At 36.6% G+C, this 18416-nt stretch overlaps 1 protein-coding gene across 1 annotated transcript in view; it reads right to left on the bottom strand.

Annotated features, from left to right (window-relative positions):
- Positions 1-7240: 7240 nt before the first annotated feature.
- The window catches only part of LOC122560805 (GRAM domain-containing protein 2B-like), a 49732-nt gene continuing 38556 nt past the window's right edge, over positions 7241-18416 (bottom strand). The window contains exon 12 of the mRNA XM_043711926.1: positions 7241-7323. The gene's annotated coding sequence lies outside the window, so the exon portion shown is untranslated. The remainder of the gene's footprint in view (positions 7324-18416) is intronic.

The raw sequence follows: 18416 nt of genomic DNA, 5'->3' as shown, positions 1-18416 counted from the left end.
TTAAAACCAATGAGATTTCACACATCCCAATTTCATAATACAAAATGTAATCAATAATATATATTATATATATATACTTGGGTTTGGCTTTTACCTGTGAGAAAACTGGTAAATGGGTTGATAAAATAGGATGCTGCGCTATTTGCAGTCTGCCCAACAATAGTACACCTGTTCTCACTCATGCTGCAGTTTTATGAATAGTGGACTATCTGCTCATTGTCCAACATTAAATTCCCACTGAAGGGCGTTTTGTTGCTAACAGTCAGATTCGTATGGCAGCAGGAGAAGGGAGTGCTCAATGTTCAGCCATCAGATTTGACCCTGGAGGGCTGCTGACTGGTTAAAAAAGGGGAGGCTTGGCTCCTTTCTGAACCCTGGTGCCAAACAGATGCACACCCCCAAATGAATTTCCTCACTGCATTCAACTTGGCACTGTTGAACATATCCCATATGTCCACCAGCCTGTCATTGCTGAGTCATTGGTTAGCCAGAGGTCCATGTTCATTCCTGATGTTTACTTTGATAGCATAGGTAGTTACAATAAGTGGTGCTTGTACTGGAGAAATGCTGGCATCCAATTAGCTGGCAGCTCTATTAAGGTAAACCTCTTTCTGAAGCAGTGGAAATCTTTGCTTTGTATCAATTAATGGACTAATGGCTAAAGAGAGGCAGGCTTGCCCTTGATATTTATGATAGGGTGCTGGAAACTTTCTTTTAGTGCATAATCAAATCTTTGACTTTTTTTTAGAGCAATCATTACTCAAATGCTTTAAAGCAGGAGTGAAAACTAATTATTAGCTCACTATATGGAGAAAGTCTGAGAGTTTTTACAGTCTTTGTGCTGTGGTCATAAACCCTATTAGATAATATTGCCCAAGTTCTTATGATTGTACATATTGTAGCAGTTAAAATTCTTCATTTGTTTCATTAGCAATCACATTCCTTATGATAATAAGCAGTGATGGTTGGTGCTAATCTGCACAAAGACATGCACATAACCAAAGATTAGTCTTGTGGATTCATGTCTTATTTATAGAAATAAAGTATAGCCATCTGTATCTTCGTTCCACCCGAATCTCCAGTTCAAGTTGTTTCTCAAAGTCTCCATGTTAACTTGTTTAGGAAACTAGGTTCATTAGTGAATGGCAATGACTAGTATTCATGTATTGGGATAAACAGGATTTTTAAAAAAATGATTAGGAATTTGAACATTTGCTGTTGTGGTACAAATGTTATCTCCATGTCTATTCACTGGTGTTTTTTAAATTAATTTTGGTCATTTAGTTGCCTAAAAATTTAAATGGAAATCAAAAACCAATATTCTTATAAACCAAACAAAAGCTTTTACTTTCTGGAGGTGTGAACTATTTGAATTATTTATGCTAGACTTGTGTTACAATTGTATAATAATATTGTCAATTTGTCTTAAAATTCTGAGAGAATTATACAGAAATGATTCTTTTCAAACTGAAAATTCTCGAGCTGCAATATATATAATGTTTGGTATGAACCAAAGAGCTAATAGGTTTTTTGACACATCATTGTTTTAGTGAAGACTCAATTCATAATGCATTAATAAAGGCATCTTGACTCAATAGATAGTTCATAAGCTTAACTGGAATGTGTAATGCTTGTATGGTGCAATAATGTTCTGCAGTTCTGTTAATGGTGAAGCTTTTCTGGTGAATCATTTCATAATCCTGGGTGTAATCAAGGAAGATGTCTGTAAATTTATCAGCAAAATTTAGTAATTCCTTATTGCTCTGTTTTATGACTAATAATGGTACCACAAGAGATGCTTTATACATCATTTCTTATGCTCTGATTTTGTAAGTGCTGCTGATTAAGAACAGACCCTGTAAATTCTAGGAGAATTTTCCATTATGCTACCAGTGGTGGGTCTTTATAGCACCATAAACTGACAACATTGATTTGATTTTTGGATGGGAAGATTTTATTTCCCCAGCAACTTTTTTTAAATTCAACTTGAAAGACATCTGTGATATTTATTAGTTGACAAGCAGTAAACAACTGTAAATTACTATGCATATAACAAATGTTCATTTGCCCATTTGACTGTCTGAAATAAAAAAAAGTTAATAAACTTGTTTATCACTATATTGATATTACATCTGCCTATAATGCATGATAAATTAGAGAATAAATACTCATCAACTGCAAAATCTTGCACCTTATTTGGTTTGTGTTTGATAGGAGGTGGAAATCCTACATGAAGCATTTCCTCTCAGAGTTTCTTTAATATGTAATTTAATGTAAAATGTAAAGATGAATAAAAACATAGATATGAAACCTCCTTTTATTATATTTAAAGTCAAAGGATGATTGACTAGAATGCATTTCCCTTTCATTATATAATGAGATATAATGCAGAAGCAAAATGATCATGATGCCTACAGTCTTTTTCTATTCTAACTTGCACAAAACACTATTCATCTTTATACAGTAACTGGTCTGTGATTCCAATTACACAAACTGTTATCTATTTCTTATTTTGGCTTTCAGTGCTGTGCATAGAAATATTAACTTCACTAATATTGTATGCAAAAGAATCTTTGCTTTAGCCAATAGATGGTATGGATTACTAATGTAAAAGTTGATGAGCAGGAGAATTTTATAAAATTAAGATGTTTTTCTCTCTGTCAGCATTTCTCTTTGGTTGTGTATGGAAGGCACCAAGTGAGGGCAAAAAGCGACCACTAAAATTACATTCATTGGGTTATTTTCTGAGCTACAATCTTAAATTCAATTTTGACATGATTAGAGATAGCAGGGTTTGCATTTTTTGAGCAATGATTCTGTAAAATGGTTGTGATTTGTGTCTTGCTACAATCAAAAAATACAGAGGTAATTCCCAAAATGAAATAGTTACTGGCTGCATTGTTGACTACTTATTCCTTGGACTCGCACTAACGCAAGGCAGTCGACTTGTGACTAATGAAGTGTCAGACCCCTTCAAACATGACAAATATCACCCAAAAATTTTTATTCATGCCACGATGATGGCATGGTTTGCTGCACTGGATTAAACACAATGTTAAATGGCCTTCATCTAAAGCCCAAGTATGCATACTGTGAATTGATTAATGGTTTCATTAAAGTGAAAATGGCCAGGTTATCTGCTGGGATAACATTTACAAAGAGTTGGTTTTATTCGTAGGTATAATGGGATTTTGTATGCAATTTAATTTAGATGTGAAAGAACTGATGACTTGACAGGCGACTGGCTGTCCAGACTGCTGTGACTTAATAACAAATGAAACTAATAAGAATTTTTGTGGTAGGAGCAACAAAGAGGAAAGACAGGTCTGAAAGACAGATTGTATTTAGTCAAGGTTTAAAGTTGTCAGACAGAAATTTAGGAAATACAAATTAGAAATTAAATGATCCCTTTTGTCATTTATATTAAATTGTGTCTGGCCTCAAAAATGTTGATTTATGTTTCTTCAGTGTATGAAGGAAGTGATTTGTATTAGAATGTAATTGAGAAAAGGTGTTGGTTATGTATGGAAATAATGTAATGGTATGTTTAAAAATGGAGTTTTTGCAGTCAGTCATACCTTTTTACTGTTGTATATACATACACAATGTTGCAAAATAACAAATGACTATTTACTATACTGGGAAAATATTTGCTGGGCCACTTTATCTCCCAGTTCAAAACCATGGGATCTTATAATGATTGATAATCAACACAGTAGCCTTATGCTGGTGCCTTTTTATGTGGTTCAACAATGAAGTAACATTGCTTCCTTTATTTTAATTTGTTTATAGTAGCTTTGGAGATGAACAGCATCTGTGATGAACAGGCTGATTAGCCTGAGGGTCTGCTCTACAGAATAGAAAGAATGTTAATGTATAGATGCAGTACGGGGACCACTAACAATGTAGAACACTCTATTTTCAAGTTGATAATAATTTGTGTGTCCATTCTTGCAGTTTTGGTGTAATACCAATATAAATGCGTTAAAAAATGTTTTAATTTGCGCTTCGAAAAGTTGTGATATTTTAAGGAGAGTAACACAATCATTGTTTTTGTGCCAACCATGGTTCAGCAATTCAGCCTTGGGATGTTTTATGTTAATGGGGTTATATCAGTGCAAATGATTATTAATAAGCTGGAAGTTTTCCTACCATTAATTTTCCTACCTTGAGAAGGTGGTAGGTAGAAGGTAGAATAGCTGCAGTCTATTTGGTGAAAGGACATCGTAGTGGTGTTGGAAGGGAGTTTCACAATTTTGGCTGAGTGACAGTGAAGGATTACTGTTGCAGAACCAATCAGAATAGTGTAGGGCTTGGTTGTGAACTTACAGCTGGTGTACTTGGCCCTGAGGTTACAGACTTAATAGTGTTTTTTTTTCTTCTTCTGTTACAGACCAGCTACAGATTTGTGTCTTTAGACAAAGGTCGCCCGTGTCCTGTTCCTCTTAGTACAGAGGTAGTGATAAATGATTCATTCATGGAGGAGACAAAACCTTAGCTGGAAATTTTGTCAGAGATGTCCCTGCTTTGTGATTGTAACTTCACTACTTACACATGATTGAAGTTTCATTTCTGAGTTATACCCGATGAAGTGGCAGCTCCAAAGAAACTCTTCACCCATTTTTCCCCCAGTGTAGTGTGTAGTCACTTCCATTAATGTTTTAATGGACAGACATAAAACAGCAAACTCATCCATAGTGTGCTACAATTAGGTGTCTGTCTCAAATTCACTTTTCACAAGTTGCATCATTCCAGCTTTACCATTGCTTCACTTTGCTTTGAATTTTTCTAATTGTGTTCATGATATTAATAGTTCTAATTTCCTAAAGGTGTCACTGTTGGGTAGGATTTGAAGAATAGATACTTTAATATCATTATTGACTTAGGGTCACACAGCACCGAAACAGACATTTCAGTCCAACTCAACTAGTCTCATTTGTCTGTGTTTGGCCCATATTCCTCGAAATCTTCCCTATTCAAATATCTGTCCAAATGTCTTTTAAATGTTGTAATTGTACTCGCTTCTACTACTCCCTCTGGCAGCTCATTTCAAATATGTATCACCCCCTCAGGTTCTTTTTAAATCTTTCTCCTTTCACCTTATACCTATGCCCTCTAATTTTAAACTCCCCTACTCTGGGGAAAAGAATTTTGCTATTCACCTTATCTGTGCTCTTGGTAAAACTCTATAAGGTCATCCTGCAACCTTCTATGCTCCAGGGAAAAAAGTCCCAGCATCTCCAGCCTCCTTCTCTAACTCAAACCCTCCAGTCTCAGTAACATCCTCATTCCAACTACATAGAAAAAAACACAAAAACTCTGCTCAGTGAAATGATTTCTGTTCACAAAAAGGAAATAAATGACTCTTCTGTCATCTCTGATGGAACAACTGCTGTAAATCAATGCCTCTGACTTCATCGTTAGATTAATAAAAAACTGATTTCCCCAAATTACAACCTGAGAATTTGAAACAGAACAGTTAGTGAGATGAAATGTAAATTCAACATTTCAAAATATATTGGCCATTTCCTTCGTATTATGACGTGGAGGTGCCGGTGTTGGACTGGAGTGGACAAAGTTATAAATCATGCAACACCAAGTTATAGTCCAGCAGGTTTATTTGAAAGTACAAGAATTTCTAGTTCTCTGTCCTATGATCTTGCCCCACTAGTTATCTGATGAAGGAGCAGCTCTCCGAAAGCTTGTACTTGCAAATAAGCCTGTTGGATTATAACCTGGTGTTGTGTGATTTCTTTTCCCTTTGTACTAAGGGTTGTGTACGCCTGCAACACAAAAAAGACCACTGTTTGTTTTCCCTTGGAGACAAAATCCACACCAACCCTGGCAGCATCCCAGCAGATCATGACAAGGATATATCAATGCTTTCTTCATTTAACCACTTTCGAGAGAGCTTGTGGAAGTTCAGCAAAGACAGCGGAGTACTTGTCACTACGATGCAGAGATATTTCTGACAGCAACTCTGCCTCCTATCCCCATTTCAACCAGCTGGGTGTTTATTTCCTTCCAGAAAACTCTCCCTCTTACATTGACTGGTGCAAATTCAGGTTTGTAGTGTTCAGCTTGAGAGAATTAATAAGAAGCATGGAGGCTGCCATATTTACACATCCTTACTTCCTTGGAGGAGGACACTACGGAACTGACATGGAAGAATGATGGCTGCTCCATCACTGACAATGAATTAGAAGAGTCAGTAAAAGTGACTGTGTACAAATCAAAAGGTTTATATCTGGTGGAGATGAGAAATAATGCTAATGTTTCCACCACTGACATAGGGAGCTCCACAGTAGGAAGTATTGGAATGATCCAATGGGAAGTCTATACCCCTTTATTCTTTCTACTCCTTTATGTATTGTCATGATGAACAATAAAGAACTGGAGAGTCTGAGGCTCCGATAGCTTGACCCTAAGGAGGAAAATTTAAATTCCTCACAGACCAAACTGCATTATATTTGTCTAAACTCCTCCACCCCTCCTATAGCACCCAAAACTTTTATTCCATTGAAAGTGGATCTGCTCCTTCACCGGATAATCATCTCCTTCAGGAGAAAGTGAGGACTGTAGATGCTGGAGATCAGAATCAAAAAGTGCTGCACTGGAAAAGCACAGCAGGTCAGGCAGCATCCAAGGAGCAGGAGAGGTAATGTTTTGGGCATAAACTGTTCTTCAGGATTCCTGATGATGGGTTTATGCCCAAAACATCAACTGTCCTGCTCCTCGAATGCTGCCTAACCTGCTGCACTTTTCCAGTGCCACATTCTTTGAAATATCACCCTCAGCAATGTAGGTTCTGGAATTCCTTCCATATTTAAAAATCTTAAAGGTCCCCTTCTAATTCTTGGTTACTTTGTATAATATTTCCTTTGGTTTGATATTAGTTAATTTTGATTATATCTTTATGAATCATTTTAAGATGGTTTTTGAAATTACACCGTAACAGAAATTGGAAGTGAGGCAAAGAACATTCAAGGAGAATCTAGACAGAGACGTAAGAGAGAAAGATGGAAAAGGAATGTTATTGGGGATAACTGAGAAGAGCCTGAGAAGACTCAAGTACTGGCAAATTATTTGTTTGAAGTGAAAGCCTGTACCTGCATTGTAAATATTTTCGATGCCACTATCCAATAGCAAGTAGTTGTTGTTGAAGTGGTAACATAGATCAGATAAAAAATGATTTTAATTTCACATCTAAAGATTAGATTTCACAAAAATGTACAAAAGCAACATTCGGCATTTGCAATATTTTAATTGATCTGCATGGTTTCTCCATGACATTTCAAAATGTCACAGACTTCGACAATCCAGCTGAAATAAAGAATGGAGATAATAGTGTTTTATTATGACTGTCACTTCCTTTAAATTGAAGAATTCAAATGTAATTTTTCTGTAGATAGATAAAATAATTTATTCATTCTCTTAACCCCTTAACTACTTCTAGTTATATAGTCAAAGCAGTTAGATTGCTGGAGTAATTTGCTTTGCAAAGCATAATTGATCTTAGCAATACGCTATAAGAATGGCATTGGAGAATGGGCTTAGATGGTATTGCTTTACCGCCTTTGAAATAAGCACAAGTCAGTAAAGAAATTAAATCTGAACTATGATTTTTTTGAAAGAAATATCTTCTACCAAACAAAGTTAATAACATTATAACATTGCTTGGGGCTTTCAATGAGGCACACTTTATCCCATAATGCAAGCCATCATCTTATGAGACAGTAGACTATCACTGGACTGATTTAACATAGTACCCAACTTTGTATCAATTTGGAAATGAGAGTTTGAAGAAAACTGAAGAATGAAAACAGCCATCACTATCCCAGTGGTCATGATCAGCAGTCACTCAATTTAAGGTGATGTCTACTCAAGGGTTGAATTTCCAACATGGTTATATGTGACTGAACAAACCAATTCTTGACCCACAGATTTAACGGTACATGGGGCAAACATTCCCACATGGAGATGTGATCTGGAGTGCAAAATTTGCTTCTTTTTCTTTCCTTCGCTGCTGCTGTGCTCTGCCTTATCATTAAGATAATGAGACTCAAAGTATAATGCTGTTTAATAAACAGGTCATCAGCATTATGAATGATTGGTTGCAAGCTCCTCCACTTATTTTCAAAATTGCCATGTTTCACAGACACAGATTCAGAGTGCCTTTGGAGTATTTCATTGCCTTACTCTGAAATATTGATGATTTTGAGAGTTGGAAGAATAGGACTTGGCGGGGAGATGATTTTCAACCACGTGGATGCAATGTCCAATTGATTTTGCATGGATTTTGTCTGCATATTTGAGAAAGCTTCTGGCAATTTTTAAACAGTGCTCTCATCGAATCTGTAGATCGTGGTAGAGGCAGCGCTAATGAAATTTTCAGTGCCATTGATGTGGGGTCCAGGTCATACTGCAGAATGTGAGTGCAGTGATGACAACTGCTGTGGACAATATGACATTTTTTAGCTGCATTTACATAATTTTTCCAGCAATGAGATAAGGCTGCTCTTCGCTACTTTCAACCAATGAATTATAACTTCCTAGTTAAAAACAATTTATCCTGTACCCTCCTTTTCACTGTGAGTCAATTACAGTGGAGATTCACTTCTGCATAACTTCATAAGATCACAATAAAAATGAAAAAAATTAAGATAAAAGCAAAACAATAATGTACTTAGGCTTCATAGCTCAAAAGGTTTAAAAATTCCTCTAGTCAAATATTGATGTAATTATCATATTCAATGGAGATTACACTCATTAGGTTACACACAGTTTTTTGCTCTAAATGTTTTGCCAGGTTAGTGTGCTAAATTCTCAGTTGAGTCAAGATATTTGACAAGTTTCTTTCATTTTGAAGTAAAATAATAAGTTAAATACGAAACATATTCACTGAAAGCCTGGTGAAAATAAAAGTGGGGCTGTGTCTCAAAGTTACAGATCTCCGTTCCCTCTTCATGACCTATGTGCAAGGAGGAGGGCTGCTAACTTGCTAGCAGAACCATGGTCAATACCTTTATTATCACAAATGTCTCTGTTCGCTAGCCAATTTCTCTAGTGCACTTGCTCGATGGAATAATTTGTGTCAATAAAGAATAAAAACAACAGGCACCAGGCACCTGAGCAGGATGCCTTGCCCTTCAAATTAATATAATAGACAAAGTGGGAACAATAGCCTGAAACTATCAGCCCTCCAAATTGATTTTCTTGTCACATCACAGTTGTTATCATACAGATTATTTGAGAAATACAGACTCTGAATTGAAAATATTTGTGGTTATTGTACTTTGTTGCTGTTCTTTGTCTAATCTACACAAGTATTAGGAGCTAATTAATTTTTCCTCCTGATATGATGTCCTCAATATTGACACAGGCCTTGGGACTGTTACACCTCTTGTATTTGCACTTTTGGAAAGCTGATCCAGCCCATGTAGTCCCAATGTACTGTCAATGTGTAACTTTTGGATTAAATAATATTGCATATCAGGGGCCAAAATGAAGAATGACTCCAATATGGGTAGCACGGTGGCACAGTGGTTAGCACTGTTGCCTCACAGCACCAGAGACTGGGTTCAACAGCCTCAGGCAACAGTCTGTGTGGAGTTTGCATGTTCTCCCCATGACTGCGTGGGTTTCCTCCGGGTGCTCCGGTTTCCTCCCACTGTCCAAAAATGTGCAGGTTAGGTGAATTGGCTATGCTAAATTACCCGTAGGGTTAGGTGAAGGGGTAAATTTAGGGGAATGGTTCTGGGTGGGTTGCTCTTCGGAGAGTCGGTGTGGACTTGTTGGGCTGAAGGGCCTGTTTCCACACTATAAGTAATCTAATCTAATTTCAACTTGTATACTCTTAAAAGTATGCATTGCATACAATTTTTTTGAATTGGAATTTTCTTCTCATAAATACAATCCCCCTCATTAGCAACTAGTTTACAATGTTTACTGAATAGTGCAGGAAATAAATCACTTAGTATTGTAACAGTCCTTTCTTATAACATTAGATGACATAATATTTATTCATTTTGTTTCAGTCTATTTACTCTTAGGATGTGAATTGCGTTTTCACAACTTGCTCTGAGACACCCTGGCAATGTTGATGAATTGCAGTGAATTCAGGATTTAGATCAAATAATAATGAAGTCACAATGGTGTAGCCTACATAAAGGCTGCTATATAATTTAGAGGGATAACTTCCCAAGATTACTAATACTAATTTGATATTGAGCATAAAGAAGTTGAAAAATATTAAATTTTCCTGTATTTATTGTTGCATAATGAACGCAAATATTTGTTCCAACTTCTTTCTTAAAAATGTCCTTGAGTTCAGAGATGAAGTTTCACAAGTTAGCCCACTGCTTTTAGATTGAATAATCATAAATATTGCAATACTGTACAGTCAGAAATCTTATTAAATAGTTTGGAATTTATTTAGCAATTTTAAAGCTGGAGCTTGTCTATGTATTAAAGTGCAGCTGAATGGTATTTCAATAAATGAGAAGTCTCGATGGCTAGTCTTGAAATATTTGAAACTGAGGGGTACAGCAGAGGTCAAGTATGGATACTCTTTCCGCAACCCACCCACGAGACTATCACTCCTATCATCTCTTACTTCTTGGTGCTCTCCTGCTTTCAAAACCCTTGAAACCCATTGCTTGAAACATAGTTTTGCCCAATCTGACCTTTTCCTATTTCTTTTCTTGATTAAATATTTATTCTATCTATTGACCTTTAAGATGTGTAATGATGTAACAGAAACCTTCATAGTTGCTGATCTTAGTTTCCTTTCATCCATGCAGAATAACTAATTTAATTGCATGTACTTAGTTATTCCTTTTGTTTCCTTTACTTACTTTCTCTCCCCACATACTATTCTCTGGATACGATGACTAATTTAGAGTCTGTTTTATAACTTCCCATCATGACATGTAATATTGTCGTCTGACATGACCGGTCTTTGATTTTTCCTCACTCTGTAAAGCAGATTATTCTTTATTTTGTATTGTTCCTTCATGCTTTAGCTGAGATTAGGAAACCTTCCCATGTAAAGTCCACTATCAAGCTTTATTTTTCTAGACAGTATATGAAGAATTTCTGCTGCCTGGCTAGCTCAGATGGTATAGCATGAGACTCAATCGCCGCATTGTGCATTTGAGCAGAGCTGTTATGGCACAGTAGATGTGTTCCTACCTCTAAGCCAGGAGGCTTAGTTTCAAGTACCCTCCTGCATAGAGGTGTGTAATAATATCTCTGAAAAGGTTGATTAGAAAATAATCAGTTTAATAATAATAGTTTTCCCTTCTTTCCTGAAAGCATTAATCCTTTTGCTGCGATGTGGTACCATGGGCACAAGTTGCTTGCTTAAATGGCCATTATACATAAACATGGGCAGTGATCATGGGTTTTGTGGCACAGTGGAAGTCGCACCATCTCTGGGTCAATTAGACCAGCTTCAAGTCCCACGTACCATGGATATGTGTCATAATTTTTTTTAAATCAACCTATTCAGAAATGTTAAGAGTCATGTATTGCAATGGCAGTGTCCCTACCTCTTAGCTAGAAGATCTGGCTCACCTGCCACAGAAGTGTATTATAACATGGCTGAAGGGGTTGATTAAATTTTTTTTTAAAAGCAGTGATCATTAATAATTGATTTAAAAAACATTCCAACTGTGCCTGATCTAGTCCACGCTTGCTGTCTGTACTTGCGTATTTCTGGTAAAGGTCATTGAACATTATTCAGGTTAAAATTTTCTATTCAAAACCTGAGCCTTATGCAGCCTTATAGATATCAAGGAATTTTAGGTTTGATAGGAGACATAACCTGGACCCTTATGATCCATACAGGGTAACCAGCTGATCTTTTAGGAAATCAAAACTGCTTTTTGAATTAAGATCACTGAGGAAATACTGGAATATCCTCACATTTAGAAATGCATATTGCAGGCACAGCATATGTTGCCTCACTCCTCCAACTTGGGGAAAATCCATGCTGTGATACCGATCATCAGGGAATGACAGAACTACAGCTTATTCCAGTTAGACACAGTTAAATTTATATAGAAAGCTTTACTTAGTGTTTCCTTTAAGCAACTTTGAGACCTCTTAAACATCCTCATTCTCATGGACTGACCTGACTTCTTTGTAACTCAGCTACTCTTCCTTTGAATTTGGACTATTTTTTCACTTTTTTTAAAATGAATGCCAGCAGCTGTTCTCTACTTGTTATTCAATTCTGTTACAGTGCTTCACCAGGTTATATCACAAGACAGACATGGATGATGGAGGTGATTTCAGATCATCCCACCTCATACATCCCCAGAAACGAATCATAGAATCCTTCCAGTGTGGAAGTAAGCCATTTGGCCCATTGAGTCTACACTGACCCTCCACAGAGCATCCCAACCAGACCCACTTTGTAAATTCAACATCTTCCTTGATATGACAATTTGTAATTTACATTACAGTCCATTGTGAGAAGATAACTACTGACTTAGATTTTTGTAACATCACTCACATAAATCACAAACCAATGATCAGAAGTTGTTTCTGTCAGCTAATGAAACAGCAAACCTGAAATGAATTTGAGCAGACTGTCCTGCATCCAACCTGCTCTGGGATGCCACCCAGCAATAAAACAAAATTAGCAAGACAAAAGAAGTTTAAGAGATATGAGAAATGAAAATATCTAACTAGTGTTCTGAGGTTGGTATTAAATGTACATTTAAATTCACAATAGGATGCCTGTCATCTGCATCTGGTCTGTGAAGTAGCTCAGTGCTTATTATTTTTCTGTGTGGGACAACCTTGCAAACAGTAACAAAACTTTGATCAGGACTTGCAGATTTCAAAACATGCCCAGCAAATTGTGACAAAATGTGTAAAAGATAATTGGGTAACTGAAACTGTGCAAAAACCTTTCTATCTAAATCAAGCCTTCTAAAAGATCGTGCTTTGCTTATGACAGTATTTTATTTTTCTGTTTTTATGATTGTAGACTTGATTTTAAAAACCAACAATTTGAAAAGGATTGCTGTACTTTATAATAGCAAGTTTCCTGACACTCACCATTAGTGCTGTTAACACTGCTGTTTGTTCAATCTGTAGGGGAAGGACTGCAGACTAGAGTGAAGGAGGTATGTATATAGGGATATTTGGCTGGCAACAAATATATGATTGGCTCCCAGGTAGCTGAACAGCTTGTGGGTGTGAAAATTTGGTCAGAAGTCAGCAGACCTCCAGAAAGGAAAGAGCTGTACTTCTCTTTTTAATAAAATCACCTCAAGCTTGAAGAACATCTGGTCACCTGTAAAACCTCATGCAAAACAACAGTATGCAAAAAGTTTTTGTTGTTTTTGTAAAAATTACTTCTCAGAATTGTCATTGTATATTTCTATTACAATGCCATTTAATTCAAAGGACATATCAAGAACAAAAGCTCCTACTCTTTTCATCCAGCGATGTGCTGCAAATAGTGTCAAAAAGATTTTGCATTCACAATCCCTTTCATAGCCTCAGGACATTCCAAAGTGCCTTACAGGCAATGGAGAATTTCTGAAAGGTTGCCACTGCTATAAAGCATGAAACATTTTGCATGTTCCCAATTTGTTCACAGCAAGGCTGCACAAACATCACACAATGCAGGTTTCTACAGCCTTGATATTGAATATAGACAGCCATGCAAACTGGTAATCATTAGACAATTTTGGTGATGTTGATTGAAGGATTAACATTGACCAGGATATCCAGAGTCATCACAAATATTTTACCATTAATTAGGTGTGAAATTTCATTAAGTGTGCCTTTTTCGTTGAAGATCATGTTTACCGGAGTTAAAAAACTTGTGTTTTTCAAAAGCAACAATAAGTAATTAAACACTCCTTTTCAAGACGTTTCTCTGTTAAAATGCAATATACTCACCATTCAATAAGCAGAAATGAATAAAAATTGACTAAACTTGCTACCGCAAGCAAGTATTGGATTGGGTCAAATAATCAAAAATATGATCTACATATTTATGCTAATCTTTATGTTAACTGCATTGAACTGAACCTCAATGATGTGTAGCCACAATTATTAGGATTACAGATTTTCTATATTTGTTGGCTAGTGAACACTAACCCCAATAAGCTGATTATTTACTTGAAAAATATGCATATTTCTTACATGTCTGCAATTTATATTGAGGCTCATCTTTTACTTCATTGATTTTCACTCCATTGGTCTCATCTACATGCTCTATTAGTTCACAAAATACACACAAAGTGTATCTCAATTCTCATTAGTACACAAAATAAACTTATCCAATCCAATGTAGAATATTTTACAAAACAACCAAATGACAGCTCATAAGACAAAGAAAGTTTAGCACAGAAAAAATCTCGCTTGTTTCCATTCCTCTTTGAAAAATTACAAAATCGTGTATTCTTATGCATCTTCCATAGAATTTGTTCTGGCAACAGCACACAAATTTTAGTTACAAAGATCAAAGCAGTCAGTCTGATATCTTTTATATATTTGCTTGCACCTTCAATCTCCAATGGATTTCACAAAACTGAAAATACTTCTTATAAGAAGTCTTCAAGTGTCACAATCATTAAGACTTATTATAAAAATGAAATGCTACAAAGGGGAAGCTCTACGGAGCCCAAAACTCTGTGGTATCCATTATCTCAAAAATTGTAATGAGAACTAAATAGTAATGGATAAAGCACAGACCGTCAGCAGTGAATGTTTGCATTACTATGGGAAGTATTTCTATGGATAAAGTACACATACAAGATGTTGGATTCCGTATTCACACGAAATGGCATTAAGATTTGACATTTTATGTCAGTATTACATTACATTACATTACATTACAGCGTGGAAACAGGCCCTTCGGCCCAACAAGTCCACACCGACCCGCCGAAGCACAACCCACCCATGCCCCTACATTTACCCCTTACCTAACACTACGGGCAATTTAGCTTGGCCAATTCACCTGACCTGCACATCTTTGGACTGTGGGAGGAAACCGGAGCACCCGGAGGAAACCCACGCAGACACAGGGAGAATGTGCAAACTCCACACAGTCAGTCACCTGAGGCGGGAATTGAACCCGGATCTCAGGCGCTGTGAGGCAGCAGTGCTAACCACTGTGCCACCGTGCCGCCCACAGTATAGTTCAATGGATCAGCCTCCCATTCAATGCAGGTCTCTAAATATCAAATATACACAATCTCACTCTGTCTCCACATCTAAATGAATTTTGACAAATTTGGCTATAGTAATTACTTTTTCATTTAAAGGGAATTATTTGTAGGTATTGTATCTCACATGACGAAATCAAAGTGGGGCAAAGACATGCATTACAGTGAAGAAAGTGGAATGTGTAATGTTGGAGAGGCCAAACATAAAAAAGTGCTTTGAATTTCCAGATCCAGATGAGGTTTACTTAGACTGTTGAAGGGAATGAAAAAATATATAGCAGAGTCTTTGATCATTATTTTCCAGGATAGCATTTAAAATGTATTGAGGTACCTCAGAGTGAAATATGGTTTAAAGGGAATTTTTATATCTGTTGTACTTTCTACATTTTCCAATTTGAAATGTTTTTTGCCCTCGGGCTGTATGCCAGACATAGAATGTATGATGTCAATGCTAAGACTATTACAAGTGCATTGAATGGAATAGTGAATATTGGAGGAAAATTACAATTTATTACCAAGTTTGTAATATTGAAGTGAAATGTTTTGTCCTGCATTTTTTTGTTTTATGTTGTAGGAATAATGTATATTTTTGAAAGACATTACTTCCAGTGCAGCTATTCGAAAGACTCAATGGTGAAAGGTCTCTGTGGGCAGAATCTTATACAACATAAGACTAGGAGCAGGAGTAGGCATTTCAGCCCTTCAAGTCTACTCTATCATTTATTATGATCATAGCTGATCTCATCTTAGCTCAATTCCACTTTCCAGTCCATTCCCTGTAACCCTTCAATGCATGATTAATTAAAACTCTGCCTATCTCCACCTTAAGTTTATTTAATGCCCTGCACTATGGTGTAATGAATTGCACAGATTCACAACTTTTTGTAAGTACTATTTACTTCACATCTTTGTTTTAAATGAGCCACTCGTCAACCTAAAGCTCTAACTTCTTATTCTAGGTTATTCTACAAGGGAAAACATCTGCTCTATCTACTTTGTCAATTCCCTTTCGTGTCTTACATACCTCAATTAGATCTCCTCTCATTCTTCGAAACCCTAGAGCATGTGAACCTAAACTGCTCATTCTCTCTTCAAAGGCAATCCCTCAGCTTTGGAATCAACTTTCTTTGAACTGCCTCTAATACAAATATATTCCACCTCAATACGAAGGACCAAAATCGTATGCAACAATCCAGGTGGTCTCACTAATTAAGCAACACTTAATTTTTATTCTCTATTTCTTCAGCAATAAATATCAAAATTCCATTTACCTCCCATATTGCTTGCTATACCTGCATACTAGTTTTCAGCAAATCATGCACTAGGACACCTAGATTCCTCTGCACCAAAACACTTTGAAATTTCTCTCCATTTAGATAACAAGTTATATTTCTAATCCTCTAGCCAAAATGGATAACTTTACTCTTATCCATCTTAAAGTTCATCTGCAAATTTTTGGCACATTCACCAAACCTATCCACTTGTGAATTTTATTATGCTGTCGCTTCAATTTGCCTTCCTACCCATTTTAGTGTAATCTGCAAATTTGGCTATAGTAACTCTTCCATTCATGTTCTTCACAATGAACTCCCAATCTCATTCTTAAAGACACCAGTCACTTTAGCTACTTTTAAAAAAAAACTTATAGAAGGGTTTATTATTCTTTTTTGTCTTTAATTTATTTGCTTAGCTATGAGTATTTCCCCACAACCTCACTTACAATCTTTCTTCCCTCTGGAATATATTTCAGTTGGAGGAATTAAATATCTCCTTAAACATCTGCCACTGCTCGACAACTGTCCTATCTTTTAGTTTTCAGTCCACTAGGCTCAAATCTGCCCTCATGCCTATGTAATTTGTTCAACTCCAGAATGAGAGAGTGGAGAGTAGAACCCTCCAAATGAATTGGAAATGCTAACATGCTATGATCACTCTTCCCTGGAGGATTCCTTACTAAGAGATCAATTATTAACCCTGCGTCATTGTAACATCCATTACAGCCTGTTCCCTGGCTAGTTTCACAACACATCACTCTAAGAAACCATCTCTAATACATTCAATTAATTCTCATTCAAGGCTACTAATGTCAATCATTTTGATTAATCCAGCCTATAGGGGCCTGACCGACATGAACAATGGTGAGATTTGCAGCAAAACTACATGTGTATTACAATGAGGTCTGGCTTAACTTTGGAGCAATGCGCTGAAACTTTTACGCATTGGTTAAGCAGCAGTGGGTTACCAGTGAAAATGCATTGTAGCTTTTTAAATACCTCAATAATGTCACCACTCCCATCTTGAATACTCACCTTCTTATGTTACTAATTGCTTGAATCAGCTCCCACCCACTTGCAGTATGACTCTAAGGGTGAATAAACATACAGTATGTTTGCCACAGATTGCATTAGAGCAAGATGCCCCCCACCCCAGCCCTGGACAGATCCCTACTTAAAAGCATGAAAATACAGTAGTACTGATAGCCTTTGGTTCTTGTTGAAATGTCAGCACCTTATGGCATACCATTTGGCCCATCAAGTCTGCTCCACCATTTGATCATGGCTGATATCCTCATTCTCCTTCTTTCACTCCCTCAAACTCCCTGGAACCCTGTACTAATTCAGAACCTACATCGGTCTTGAATTCCTGTCCACTTTCCATCATCCTTCAACTCACTAATTAAAACTCTGTTTATGTCCTCTTTAAACGTACTGAATGTCCCATCATTCACAGATATCTGGTGAGCTGTTATGAGAACAGTTCTTGGTAAAATAGAGTTAGTATAGGACGGGAGGGATGCCATTAATGCAGAATAGGTAGTTAAGGTGAGTTTGGTAAGATGCAATGAGAAATCTCATTAGGTCTGGCATGGAAACCCCATAAAAGAAAATTCATTGCAATTGACACTTCATCAAAGATTGTAAGGTGCAGCTCTGTGGTCTATTTACTATTGAGTGAAGTGGTCGAAAACTTCAAGAGCATCAAATGGGACTTTTGTTATAACAAGCATTTATAATTATGTGTAATTGAAATTATAGAGGTACAGAAAACTATACTTTTGATAATGTCCAAGTTGACTTTTTTGGAATACAACTTTACAAGTTTTTCATCAAGCACATTTTTGAAAAAAAATTCCAAAAGAGGAAGAGGCCTGTCAATCTTGTATGATTGTTGAGGGAGGGGGATATGATTGTTGAGGAGCGGGGGGGGGGGGGAATATGATTG

Source organism: Chiloscyllium plagiosum, chromosome 2, assembly GCF_004010195.1.
Source record: "Chiloscyllium plagiosum isolate BGI_BamShark_2017 chromosome 2, ASM401019v2, whole genome shotgun sequence".
In the NCBI taxonomy this organism is placed as follows: Eukaryota; Metazoa; Chordata; class Chondrichthyes; order Orectolobiformes; family Hemiscylliidae; genus Chiloscyllium; species Chiloscyllium plagiosum.
The sequence above is the reverse complement of the archived record's forward strand: the minus strand, read 5'-3'. Positions and strand labels throughout refer to the sequence as shown.